Raw genomic sequence first — 14,366 nt, 5'->3', positions numbered from 1 at the left:
TTTTAGAGCGTGTGTATGACTATTGTACCAGGAAAATATTACATATTGTTTTATTTAAGCATATAAACTGACAATTATGCATTATCATTCTCATTTGCACTTTTAGATAACCTTTGACATCATACATATATATATTGTCACGGGGCGGATGAAGCACAGCACAAACAGAGGCGTTTGAACCCCGGAGGGCACGTTTATTCAACGATATAAGTGATGCGTGAATAGTGAGCCGGTGCACAACCGCTGTCAGTGGCGTTATCTTCTGGGTGCTCGGTGCTCAGGGTGCAGTCGGTGAGTACGGCAGCGCGAATCTTAGGGAATTAGCTCCGTGTCGTGGTTCAAGGACTGGCTTCTAGAATACACAAAAAAAAAAAAAAAAAAAAAAAAAAAGAGACAGTATGTGGGAGTGTGGTCGCTCACTGGAGCGCGGGCCTGACGTGGCTTATCTGGCCACCGGCAAACGAGCTCCAGGTGCGGCGAGTCCGGTGATCAGTGGCTTTTCCAGGTGCTCGTGGTTTAATCCCAGGGCAACGCTGATGGTAGCTCGGGACGCCCGTCACAATATATATATATATATATATATATATATATATATATATATATATATATATATATATTGCAAATCTCATATAATATAGTGATGCCTGAAATTCACTTTTAGCATTGATTTTAGGGTCTTTTATGAAAAGTGAATTCTAGCCTAACAGAAAGATTTCAATTAGTAAATAATTGTTAAATATTAGGACAGATTTTGATTTGACAATCATTGTACTCTTGGAACTAGTCAGTAAAACTGACATTTTCATTGTATTAAAACCGTCAAAGCATCATACGTCTGAGCTGATCATAACGGATGGTTTCTACTTAGTCTTAAAATGTTTTTGGAAAATGTAGGACATTCTGCAAAATATAATTTTTTTGTGTTCCAAAGAAGAAAAAGTGAAATGACATCAGGGCAAATAAATGATGACAGAATTTTTATTTTCTTCCTCGAATTGTTTCCAATGCTCTGAGACAGAAAACAAGATTGTATTGTGGTGTGAGTGATATCTGAACAGCATTTCACGCTTCTGCTGGCCCAGACTTATCTGCGTCAGCTGTGTGCTGTTGTGGGCCAAAGGGTAATGACCCAGTTGAGCTGCTCTCAACCTTGATTGGTCCTTCCCGGAGTGAGACAGCCAGCCGAGAGAGAAAGTGAGGCATCTGTAAAAACCCTTCAATTGAGTTCCAAAAGATAGTTTGGGAGGAGCATGCTGATATAATTCCACCAATCACGACAAGGACATGTAAAATGCCTCCACACTCAATTTGACAATTCTTCTGACGTTCCTCCTCCGTCTCACCTCCTCCTTTAATTGTAATTCAGCCCAGGGGAGAAACTTTGAGTTGGATTTGAGTTTCATGCTCCATTGAGGACACAAATCCAAATGTTTGTTCCGTTTCATTGCTTATTCTGATTGAAATGTGAACATTTTATCGTTCTGTCTAAACATGTTCATTTGAACACTTTTAGAAACTTTTTCACTTCCTCTCTGTCTTTGATTAAAGCTTAAATCTGGGGACACAGTAAGTAACATTAAATGAATAGTCGTTCACCAAAAATGAACATTGACACACTTATGTCATTATAAACCTGTATGCATTATTTCATAATGCAATGGAATGTGATATGTAACTATTTTACATTTACAAGGACACTAAAGCTTAAAAAAAAAATTAGGCTATAAAATATTTTAGGCATGATATTTATTTGCTATTTAATATCTCTTAGAACGACAGATCAATAAAATGGTAGAATCAAGGGATGGACATGAGTGAATCATTGAATCATTCACTCCGCTCTAAGATTCGATTCAGGCTGTTTGGAAATTTGGCGGTTTCTGTAAGTTTACTCCGAGTTGTTTTCATCGATGACACGGTGACGCTATGTAACTATAGTTGACTTAAATCTTTTTGAATAATTCATTTCAAGATCTGCTTATTTTTTTGTGATTTGAAGTCGCTGTTCGTTTAGGGCCGGACGCGTTTTCTCACGATTATTTCGTGATATCATTATTTACTGACTATCAATGCTGACTTGCCATGTTTCCAAACTCATTTACAGTCACATGCTTTGAAGCCTACTACCTTAAAGCTGTTTGGTAGGATTAACAGCGGACTGTGTGTAACATACTGTGATGTAAAATGAACACAGCGAACAGCAGCCATGTTCTGTTGCACCTGAACGTTCTGTTATTATTATTATTATTATTATTATTATTATTATTATTATTATTATTATTATTATTATTATGACATCATGTTTTGAAAAACAGTTGTGTTGTAATCTTTACTCTGTTTTAGCCACGTTGCCATGGTAATGGACATTAACATTAACAAGGTAAGTGCAGTAAACAAAAAATGTATTACGATATAAAATCGCTATTTTTTTCGTTATATACCATAAAATCAGTGCATTTCTGATACTGGTCTTCTGTGTCTCTTTTATACGTTATACTTTATCTACATACCACTGTTTGAGCCTTTACATGGTAAATGTGGGTTGTATAACAACATCCAACTAACAAGGCAGGTTCAGTAACCCAAATGTTTATTACAAAATAAAATCAATTTTTTTTCATTCAAAAGCATAAAATCTGTGTATTTCTGAGACTTCTGTATTTTTTTCTACATTTCATCTACATGCCACTGTTTGAGTTTTTACCGTGGTAAAAGTGGATGACAACAGTAAATTAACAAGGTATGTTGAATTACCCTAATGTTCAATGCACTACAAAATCAATGTATTTCTGATACTGGTCTTTTTTGTCTGCTTGAATCTCTCCATCTACATGCCACTGTTTGAGTTTTTACCGTGGTAAAAGTGGATGCCAACGTTGAATTAACAAGGTATGTTGAATAACCCAATTGTTCAAGGCAATGTAAAATTTCAATGCATTTAATTTCAATGCACTACAAAATCAATGTATTTCTGATACTGGTCTTTTTTTGTCTGCTTGAATCTCTCCATCTACATGCCTCCGTTTATGCCTTTACCGTGGTAAATATGGATGACAACCTTAAATTAAGAAGATATGTTGAATAACACAAATGTTCAATGCAATGCAAAATCTCAATGCATTTAATTTCAATGCACCACAAAATCTGTGTATTTCTGATACTGGCCTTCTGTGTCTATTTCTATATTTCATTTAAATGCCTCTGTTTATGTCTTTACCGTGGTAAATGTGAGTAAGTTACTAACATTAACTGAACAAGGTAATTTCAGTAAAAAAAACCCCAAACATTCACTATAGTATAAACCAATAATTTTTCTAATTTGTATACACCATGTTCAGTTGCACCTGAACATTCTATTATTGTTATTATGACATCATGTTTTGGAACACAGTTGTGTTGTAATCTTTACTCTGTTTTAGCCACGTTGCCATGGTAATGGAAATTAACATTAACAAGGTAAGTGCAGTAAACAAAAATGTATTACGATATAAAATCGCTATTTTTTTCGTTATATACCATAAAATCAGTGCATTTCTGATACTGGTCTTCTGTGTCTCTTTTTATACTTTATACTTTATCTACATACCACTGTTTGAGTCTTTACCGCGGTAAATGTGGGTTGTATAACAACATCCAACTAACAAGGCAGGTTCAGTAACCCAAATGTTTATTACAAAATAAAATCAACTTTTTTTCATTCAAAAGCATAAAATCTGTGTATTTCTAAGACTCCTTTTTTTTTTCTACATTTCATCCTCATGCCACTGTTTGAGTTTTTACCGTGGTAAAAGTGGATGCCAACGTTGAATTAACAAGGTATGTTGAATAACCCAATTGTTCAATGCAATGCAAAGTCTCAATGCATTTAATTTCAATGCACCACATAATCAGTGTATTTCTGATACTGGTCTTCTGTGTCTCTTTATATATTTCATCTACATGCCACTGTTCGAGTTTTTACCATGGTAAAAGTGGATGACAACATTAAATGAACAAGGTATGTTGAATAACCCAATTGTTCAATGCAATATAAAATCTCAATGTATTTAATTTCAATGCACTACAAAATCATTGTATTTCTGATACTGGTCTTTTTTTCTCTGCTTCAATCTCTCCATCTACATGCCACCGTTTATGTCTTTACCGTGGTAAATGTTGATGACAACATTAAATTAACAAGGTATGTTGAATAATCCAATTCTTTATTGCAATACAAAGTTTCAATGCATTTAATTTCAATGCACTACAAAATCCGTGTATTTCTGATACTGGTCTTCTGTGTCTCTTTGTATGTTTCATCCACATGCCACTGTTTGAGTTTTTACCGTGGTGAAAGTGGATGACAACATTAAATTAACAAGGTATGTTTAATAGTCTAAATTTTCAATGCAATCCAAAGTCTCAATGCATTTAATTTCAATGCACCACAAAATCTGTGTATTTCTGATACTGTTTTTTTTTCTCTGCTTGAATCTCTCCATCTACATGCCACCATTTATGTCTTTACCGTGGTAAAAGTGGATGACAACATTAAATTAAGAAGGTATGTTGAATAACCCAATTGTTCAATGCTATGCAAAGTCTCAATGCATTTAATTTCAATGCACCACAAAATCTGTGTATTTCTGATACTGGTCTTCTGTGTCTCTTTGTATGTTTCATCCACATGCCACTGTTTGAGTTTTTACAGTGGTAAAAGTAGATGACAACATTAAATTAAGAAGGTATTGTGACGAATGTCCCGAGCAGCCATCAGCGTCGCCCTGGTAAACAACGAGGAGCACGTGCATGCACTCATTACAGGCTGACCGGGTCTCAGCTGTCGCTCATCAGCGGGCCAGGATAAAAGGCTACGCGGCATGCTGTCAGTGAGCTTTTGCCTCCATGACTCTTGTCCCCGCAGAAAGCAGCGTGTAGACTGGTCAGCTGGCACCCCACGGCACGCACTTCACTCTGCACCACGAAGAAAGAGAACGAGCACCGAGCACGCGTATCCCACGGACCGCACTTTCACCCGTATTTCTTTTGTCATTTTTTTGCTTTCTGAATAAAATCCACCCTCCGGGTTTTCACTTGAGCCCTCCTTGCTGTGTGTTTCTTCACCCCGTCACACTGGTGGAGAATGCGAGCAAGAGTGTGAAGAAACACCGGCAAGTGATCTCGTCTTTGCTTCCTTATATATATTTTTTTTTTCTCTGCCCCCCTTTTAGTTTACCACGTGGTGTAGTGCTCCTCCCCCGCCATGGAGGAACTGATACAACGGCTCACCGAGGTTAGCGTCCGCCAGCAACAAATCATGGAGCACTTGGCTACTCTACAGGGCGAAGCCGCCCTACGATCCGCCGCTGCCCAACAGATTCCGCTGCCGAACCCCCGAGCCCAAGCCACCAAACTGCTGCCGAAAATGTCCGTGGATGATGATCCAGAGGCGTACTTGAAAATGTTCGAGACTACAGCGAACGCAGAGGGTTGGCACCCCGAGGAGTGGGCGCGGATACTAGCCCCCCTCTTAACCGGCGAGGCGCAGCGCGCATATTTCTCGCTTTCGTGCGAAGCGGCAGAAAGCTACCAAGAAGTGCGCCGAGAAATCCTCTCGCCGGTAGCCACGGCCCAACAGTTTCACAGCTGGGAGTATAACCCACGCCTTCCTGCCCGTGCGCAAGCAGCCGATCTCACGCACCTCGCCCAACACTGGCTTCTAGACGGGTCTCCAACCACAGGTCAGGTGGTGGAGCGCGTGGTAGTGGATTGATTTTTGAGAGGCCTTACCCGCGCTCACAGACAGGGGGTCAAAATGCGGAACCCAGCCACAACCAACGAGCTCGTCGAGGCAGTGGAACTGGCGGACGCGGCCTAATATCGGGAGCCTGGGGAGAGAGCGCTGCCTTTTCCCCGGAGGGTGGTCCAGGAGCGATGCGCGCCAGAGGGCAGGTTGAGACCAGTCAGCAGGCCGGCGGTTCCCTCTCCACGTGATGAACCCATGCCAACGGAAGATCCGGCACCCCCTGCACCTGCATGGCTGGCCGGCTGCATCGTGCACCACGAGCTGCCCAAGGGGGCTCCGGAGGCCAAGGTCCAGGTGAACGGGAAATCCTTCCGGGCTCTGCTGGACTCGGGCAGCACAGTCACCCTGGTGCGCCGCAAACATCCTGGCCCCCTGCACGGAGAAGAAGAAGAAACTCCTTCCCATCACCTGTGTGCACGGGGACACTCTGCAAGTTCTGGCTCGCCGCGTTGATATCTCGGCCAAGCCAGGGACCTGGACAGTGGAAGTCGGGGTGGTGAAGGACCTACCAGTACCAATCCTGTTGGGAAAGGACTGGCCGGGATTTGATCACCTGCTCGCCGCCGCCACTCAGCCTGCCGACCCCAGTGGGAACCGCCAACAACCACGGCCAGCCCGCGTGCCACGGACACGCCCGGCATTACTGGCCTCAGACAGTGGGAGAGAAGGAGAGACCCCCTCCCAGAGTTCTAACCTGTTTTTTGATGTGTTCCAACAGGTATCTGGGGGGGGGCTCATTCGCCAAGGCCCAAAAGGAAGACGACCGCCTTAAACACTGTTGGCCGCAAGTGCGCGTTGTATACTCTTCTCTGCCCGTCCTCGGAGTAGGACGTGTTTTTCCTCCCTCTCCCTACCCGTGACCTTGCCTGCTTGTGCTTCTTAGTCTCGTCTTGTGTCTACTTTTCTCCACTTGAGAGACTCTCTCTGCCCTGCTCTCCAGCTGAAAACATGGAATTGATCAACTGGTCTCTCAACGCAATTGACACCATCTTCTCGAAGAGAAGCGTGGGTTCGGGGGAACCCGATTGTCCTGCCGGGACGATGGCAGCCGGGTATTCGATGGACGCCTGGGAGAAGTGGCGTCTCGTGTGCTTGGAGCCTCTTTCCGTGGAGGATATTGAAGATATCTTTCTTTTCGGAACCTTGATTACGGGGCTATTGCTGATCGGATTGGGCATAGCCCTGGTTTATCGACAAATTGAGAGAACGAGGGCAGCTGTCCACAGCCCCACAATGCTGCCTGGATTAATTGAAGCGGTGGGCAGAGCTGTCGGGACTCAGACTGTGGTTGTGAACCGCACTTTGGATAACATCATGGGAAGCTCGAGGCTGTCGGGACTCAGACTGTGGTTGTGAACCGCACTTTGGATAACATCGTGGGAAGCTCGAGGCTCTGTTTCGAAAAATGGACCAGGATGGACAATAGAGTAGTTCGGGTAAAAATTGTCTATGACTACTCGCACCAAGCCTAAACAAATTCCATTCTTATCTGGTTTTGACTCCCTGTACCATGCACTGGCCTCGGCCAAGGCCACTGCTGGAAAAACAACTCCCCCGGCAGATCACGGCAGTGAAGACGCTCTCGCACTCTCACCCCCACCTTTCCGCCTGCCTGGCAGACGGGTCTGGATCAAGCGCTGCATCGACGGCTGCCAGAGAAGGATGACTGCTCGCCAGTGGAGGATCCCAATAACCCAGATTTTTACCTCGTCTTACATGTTGTCAAAAGTGTCTAAACTATGTGCTTCTATTGCTGAGGTGTTTTTTCCCCTGTTACCACACTGTGGTCCCTTAGGAGCACAGTCTGGGTTTGGCTTATTTTTTTTCTCGCCTCACCTCTCCTCATGTAATGCTGTACTTCTTTATTTCTGTCATCCCGTCATGTCTACCCCCATCTTCTATCTGTATGTGGATGGGATGATGGCCCAAAAGCATTTCACTACATGTCGTACTACGTATGTCTGTGTATGTGACAAATAAAATTTGAATTTGAATTTGAATTTGATTAGAGGACAGGACGTGCAGCCAAGGCCCCATCCTCTCCCACATTTTGTGGTGAAAAATGGCCTGTTGTACTGTGTCGCCCAGCGGAGGGGGGAGGAGAAGCTGCTGTTGGTTGTCCCAAAAACAAAGACTGAGGCAATATTAGAGCTGGGCCACTCCCATCCGATGGCCGGACACCTTGGGGCCGCCAACACGGCGCAAAGAATTCGGGACTGGTTTCACTGGCCAGGTCTCGATGCTGAGGTGAAACGTTCTGCCAGGCCTGCCTGACGTGCCAGCCAACAACGCCTCGCTCTTCCCCCAGTCCTCTCATTCCGCTACCCATCATCGATGTGCCTTCGAGCGCATCGATGGACCTAGTGGGGCCGCTGCGAAGTCCGCCCGGGACACGAACACGTGCTGGTTATCGCCGACTCGCCACCCGCTTCCCGAGAAGGTACCCCTTCCGAAGGCCACTGCGAAGGCAATCGCCAAGGAGCTGTTCCTCCTCTTCAGCCGGTCGGCATACCAGCCGAGATCCTGACCGATCAAGGTACCCCTTCATGTCCCGGCTAATGGCTGACCTCTGCCGGCTGCTGCAAGTAAAACAGTTGAGGACCACGGTCTACCACCCACAGATAGACGGCCTGGTTGAGAGGTTCAACCAGACACTCAAACAGATGCTCCGACATGTGGTGGCCGAAGACAGACGGGACTGGGACTTGATGCTGCCGTATATACTCTTCGGCATCCGGGAGGTTCCCCAAGCCTCAACGGGTTCACGCCTTCAAACTCCTCTTTGGCCGACAGCCTCGGGGCCTCCTGGACGTCGCCAAGGAGGCCTGGGAGCAGCAGCCGGCAGCCCATCCTACCGTTGTGGAGCACGTCAAGAAGATGAGGGACCGGATAGACCGCGTCATGCCATTAGTCCGGGACCACCTGTGTAAAGCTCAACAGGCCCAACAACGAGACTACAACCGGGCAGCCCAACCACGGGAATTCCAGCCCGGTGACAAGGTCTTGGTCCTCGTTCCTACGGCTCCGGCCTTGCGACTACCAGTCCCGTGGTTGTTGACACCAACCCCCATCTTTCGGCTGCCCAGAAGGGGGAGCTCCAGCACCTGGTCGGTCAGTTCTCGGACGTGTTCTCCCCTAGCCCTGGGCGGACCTACGTCATCGAGCACGAGATCCGGACGCCCCCTGGAGTTATCGTCCGGCAGCGGCCCTACCGTGTCCCGGAGGCTCGTCGGCAGGCTATCGAGGAGGAAATACAACAAATGCTCAAATTGGGGGTAATCGACCCATCCCGTAGCCCGTGGTCCAGTCCTATAGTGATGGTGCCAAAACCCGACGGCTCCCTCCGCTTCTGCAACGATTTCCGCCGGTTGAACGAGGTCTCCGAGTTTGACGGGTACCCCATGCCCCGTGTGGACGAGTTGTTGGACCGACTGGGAAGGACCCGGTACATCTCTACACTTGACCTGACGAAAGGCTACTGGCAGGTACCCCTCTCTAAGTCCTCAAGACCTAAAACTGCATTTTCTACCCCTAGCGGACACTGGCAATACCGGACCCTTCCCTTCGGACTTCACGGGGCCCCCGCAACCTTCCAGCGTATGATGGACGTTGTCCTCCCTCCCCATCAGAGCTACGCCGCGGCCTGTCTGGACGACGTTGTCATCCACTCGGAGACCTGGGAGGACCACCTAGAGCGCTTGCGGAGGGTGCTGTCCGAACTCCGGAGGGCTGGGCTCACAGCCAACCCCAGGAAATGTCACCTGGCACTGTCTGAAGCAAGGTACCTGGGTTACCAAGTCGGGAGGGGCCTTATCCGGCCCCAGGAAGACAAGGTGGAAGCGGTCAAGAATGCCCCGAGGCCCCTCACCAAAACCCAGGTACGAGCCTTTCTGGGGTTGGCGGGCTACTATCGTTGTTTTATCCCCAACTTCTCCTCTTTAGCCGCCTCCCTGACGGACCTAACCAGGAAGGGGCAGCCGGAGAAGATAAAGTGGACACCCGAGACCGAGGAGGCGTTCCGGAAGATCGAGAAGGCGCTAACATCGGAACCGGTCCTTCGAGTGCCGGATTTCAGCTGCCCCTTTCTGTTACAGACGGATGCCTCCGATACGGGGTTGGGGGCAGTTCTCTCCCAAATCCGGGAGGGCGAGGAGCATCCGGTCTTATACACCAGTCGAAAGCTGTCCCCAGCCGAGAGAAACTACGCGGCGGTAGAAAAGGAGGCCCTGGCCCTTGTCCGGAAGTTCACCCTCCTCACCGACCACGCCCCACTGCAATGGATGGCCCGGGCCAAGGAAACCAACGCGAGGGTGACCTGGTGGTTCCTAGCGCTCCAGGACTTCAACTTTGTTGTGCGTCACCGAGCTGGAGCGGCGAACGCCAATGCGGACGGGCCCTCTCGGATCTGGGCAGCTTTCGCAGGTCTGTCAGGGGTCACTCCCCGCCCACCCCCGGCTTCTCCCCTAACGGCACGTTTCATTTCAGGACCAGGACGACACTTAGGGGGGGGGAGTGTGACGAGCGTCCCGAGCAGCCATCAGCGTCGCCCTGGTAAACAACGAGGAGCACGTGCATGCACTCATCACAGGCTGACCGGTCTCAGCTGTCGCTCATCAGCGGGCCAGGATAAAGGCTACGCAGCATGCTGTCAGTGAGCTTTTGCCTCCATGAACTCTAACGCTAACTCTAACGACTCTTCTCTTGTCCCCCCGCAGAAAGCAGCGTGTAGACTGGTCAGCCGGCACCCCACGGCACGCACTTCACTCTGCACCACCACGAAGAAAGAGAACGAGCACCGAGCACGCGTATCCCACGGACCGCACTTTCACCCGTATTTCTTTTGTCATTTTTTTGCTTTCTGAATAAAATCCACCCTCCGGGATTTTCACTTGAGCCCTCCTTGCTGTGTGTTTCTTCACCCCGTCACAGTATGTTGAATAACCCAATTGTTTAATGCAATGCAAAGTCGCAATGAATTTAATTTCAATGCACCACAAAATCTGTGTATTTCTGATACTGTTTTTTTTTTTTCTCTCTGCTTGAATCTCTCCATCTACATGCCACCGCTTATGTCTTTACTGTGGTAAATGTTGATGACAACATTAAATTAACAAGGTATGTTGAATAACACAAATGTTAAATGCAATGCAAAGTCTCAATGCATTTAATTTCAATGCACCACAAAATCTGTGTATTTCTGATACTGGTCTTCTGTGACTCTTTATATATTTCATCTACATAAAAGTGTTTGAGTTTTACCATGGTAAAAGTGGATGACAACATTAAATTAAGAAGGTACGTTGAATAACCCAATTGTTCAATGCAATGCAAAGTCTCAATGCATTTAATTTCAATGCACGACAAAATCTGTGTATTTCTGATACTGGTCTTTTTTTCTGCTTCAATCTCTCCAACTACATGCCACCGTTTATGTCTTTACCGTGGTAAATGTGGATGACAACATTAAATTAAGAAGGTATGTTGAATAACCCAATTGTTCAATGCAATGCAAAGTCTCAATGCATTTAATTTCAATGCACCACAAAATCTGTGAATTTGTCATACTGGTCTTCTGTGACTCTTTATATATTTCATCTACATGCCACTGTTTGAGTTTTTACCATGGTAAAAGTGGATGACAACATTAAATTAAGAAGGTATGTTGAATAACCCAATTGTTCAAAGCAATGCAAAGTCTCAATGCATTTAATTTCAATGCACTACAAAATCTGTGTATTTCTGATACTGGTCTTCTGTGTCTTTGTTTATTTAAACGGGAGTTTTTATCGCCTTTAGCTGAAATGGAGTGATCAACGTGGTGGCTGTGCGATACTGATACCCTGTTCTCCGAACTACTAAGCGAATGAAATCAAATAAGGTCCACCACATCCACTCTCCTGTAAATGGACAGTGAAAAGGTTTGTCGGTCTGACATAGAGTGTCAGTAATGTACGACCACGTTAAACAGTCCATTTCAGCTAAAGGCGATAAAACACCCAATGACATGAACAAAGAAACGCCGTTCAGAGCGATCACGTGTCAAACAAACTAAAAGTAAAAAAAAAAAAAACTATAACAAGTAAAATGAAATAAAAACGGAATCAAATATTAAACAAACGCAAACATAGACCAATTGAGTTCAACGAATCATTGATCCTGAAGACATGGATCAGCATGTTCAGGTCGTTTGATTAGGTCAGAGCTGAAATTTACAGGAGAGTGGATGTGGTGGATCTTATTTGAGGATTCCTGATGTAGGAAAAGGCAAATACGAATTTTGTAGTCAGGCACCCGAGAGGAAACAAATGGGGGCCTAATGTCGAAGGACTTAAAGCGGCCGTGCCTAGGATTTCTTTAAACGAATAAATAATTAGCTCTTCGGTTGATTCTTGAATTTGTTTATTTATTTATTTATTTTTTCCCCGGTGCAGTTTGCATTCAAGCGGTTGGACTGACAAACAAGACTGGCAACCTCTCAAGTCAAAGAGAAGGGCCTGAGTTGCAAAGGAACGTGCAGCTCTAAAGAGGTCGCTGTAGAGAGAGAGAAGGTCTGTCTATCGCTCCCTGGAGGAGAAAGCAAGAATGACGACGTTGAGCTGTCCTCCGTCACAGCGACGAAGCAGAAAGGCGGCACAGAGAAGGGCAAAGCAAAGCAGCAGCAAATGTAAAAGGGTAAAGGAGCGAGCCAAAACAGTCGGCCCCCGGAGAAGAGCGCTCGCTGACTGGTGAAGGAAAAGCAAAAGCTTACAGCACCTGGTATTCCCAGGCGGTCTCCCATCCAAGTACTAACCAGGCCTGCCCCTGCTTAGCTTCCGAGATCGGGCGTGCTCAGGGTGGTATGGCCGTAAACGAAAGCAGCCCGCGAATGCGAGCTATTTAAAGAAGGCACCGGCAGCAGGCCAAAGACGCACACCAGCTTTTCCACTCCACTCTTTTCATGTCTTCTGCAACTCTTCGACATTGTCTGCCCGAGAAAAGGCGCCCCACCGGCAAACTTGGCGGGAGCGCGGCGTTTACGCCGCCCTCACCGCGCCAAAACAACACGTCCATTTCCCCTTCTTTTCACGCCTTCGTCCTACATCAATTCCTTCCTTCCTTAATAAATCAACTCACATTAATTCAGTTGGAAGACAAACATCGCTGACGCTGCGAGCCACACTGAGTGCAAGTAAACGCAAGTCTATTTCTCAACGATATCAAATTAATCAGGCACCTTTATTTACATTTCAACCATATCCTGTCAAAGCACTCAACGCTATACAATTCCGGAGCACAGAGTGTCAGTAATGTACAACCACCACGATGAACACTCCATTTCCAGCTAAAGGCGATCAAAACACCCATCGACATGAACAAAGAAACGTCGTTCGGAGCGATCACCTGGCAAACAAACTAAAACTTCTAAAAGTTCTTTCACACGAACAAAATTAAATAAAACCTTTGACACCTGTTTAGCAATCGTAAAAACTAAATAAATCAATAAAAAACACCCACTGACATGAATAAAGAAACACCGTTCGGAGTGATCACGTGTCAAACAAACTAAAAGTAAAAAAAAACTAAAAACTACAACAAGTAAAATGAAATAAAAACGGAATCAATTATTAAACAATGCAAACATAGACCAATTGAGTTCAACGAATCGTTGATCCTGAAGACATGGATCAGCATGTTCAGGTCGTTTGATTAGGGTCAGAGCTGAAATTTACAGGAGAGTGGATGTGGTGGATCTTATTTGAGGATTCCTGACGCAGGAAAAGGCAAATACGGATTTTGTAGTCAGGCACCCCGAGAGGAAACAAATGGGGCCTAATGTCGAAGGACTTAAAGCGGCAGGAAAATCAGACCATACTTATCAGAACACGCTACACAGATCCTCGGTCCAGGCACTAGTTTCTTAAATCAGACTGGATTACTGCAACGCCCTCCTTGCATTTACCTCCCAGCCTCTGACAACCAGACCTCTTCAGATGGTCAGAATGCAGCGGCCCGAGTGGTCTTCAACGTGCAGCTCAAAGAGGCCCGCTGTCACAGAGAGAGGTCATTAGTTTACACTGGCTTCCTGGATAGATGCCCGCATCAAATTCAAATGTCCTCTCCGATGCTGGCCTACAGGACAATCACAAGCTCCGCAGCAGCAACTTACACTCACTAATTGAATCAAAATGTCGGCCCCAGGTGCGCTACGCTGACTGGTGAAGCGAAAGCAAAAGCTTGCAGCACCTTCACAAAAAGGTAAAATCACTCTTGCGCACCTTCACCTGGTCTGTTCATCCAAGCTACTAACCAGGCTGCCCTGTTAGCTTACCACTAGGGCAGCAGAGTGCTCTAGCAGTCTTCAAAAACCAACTCAAAACTCATCTATTTCGTTTGCACTTGACCAAACATTGCAGCCAGCTTTTCTTCTTCTTCTTTTCCTGTCTTCCTGCAACTCTTATTATTGTCTGCCCGAAAAAAAAAAAAAAAAAAAAAAAGCCTTGTGTCTGCGTTCAGGTAAAACAAGACCCCATTTCAAGAGCACTTATGCACTACTGCCCTTTTGCATGATATTAATTTGCTTCCTTAATAAATCAACTCACCT

General features: G+C 45.9%; 1 pseudogene; it reads right to left on the bottom strand.

The window, feature by feature from the left end:
* Positions 1 to 12,526: 12,526 nt before the first annotated feature.
* LOC122362411 lies at positions 12,527 to 12,635 on the bottom strand (annotated as a pseudogene).
* Positions 12,636 to 14,366: the final 1,731 nt, after the last annotated feature.

This window comes from Puntigrus tetrazona, chromosome 17, assembly GCF_018831695.1.
Source record: "Puntigrus tetrazona isolate hp1 chromosome 17, ASM1883169v1, whole genome shotgun sequence".
NCBI classification, from domain to species: domain Eukaryota; kingdom Metazoa; phylum Chordata; class Actinopteri; order Cypriniformes; family Cyprinidae; genus Puntigrus; species Puntigrus tetrazona.
This window is presented reverse-complemented; position numbering and strand designations above follow the sequence as displayed.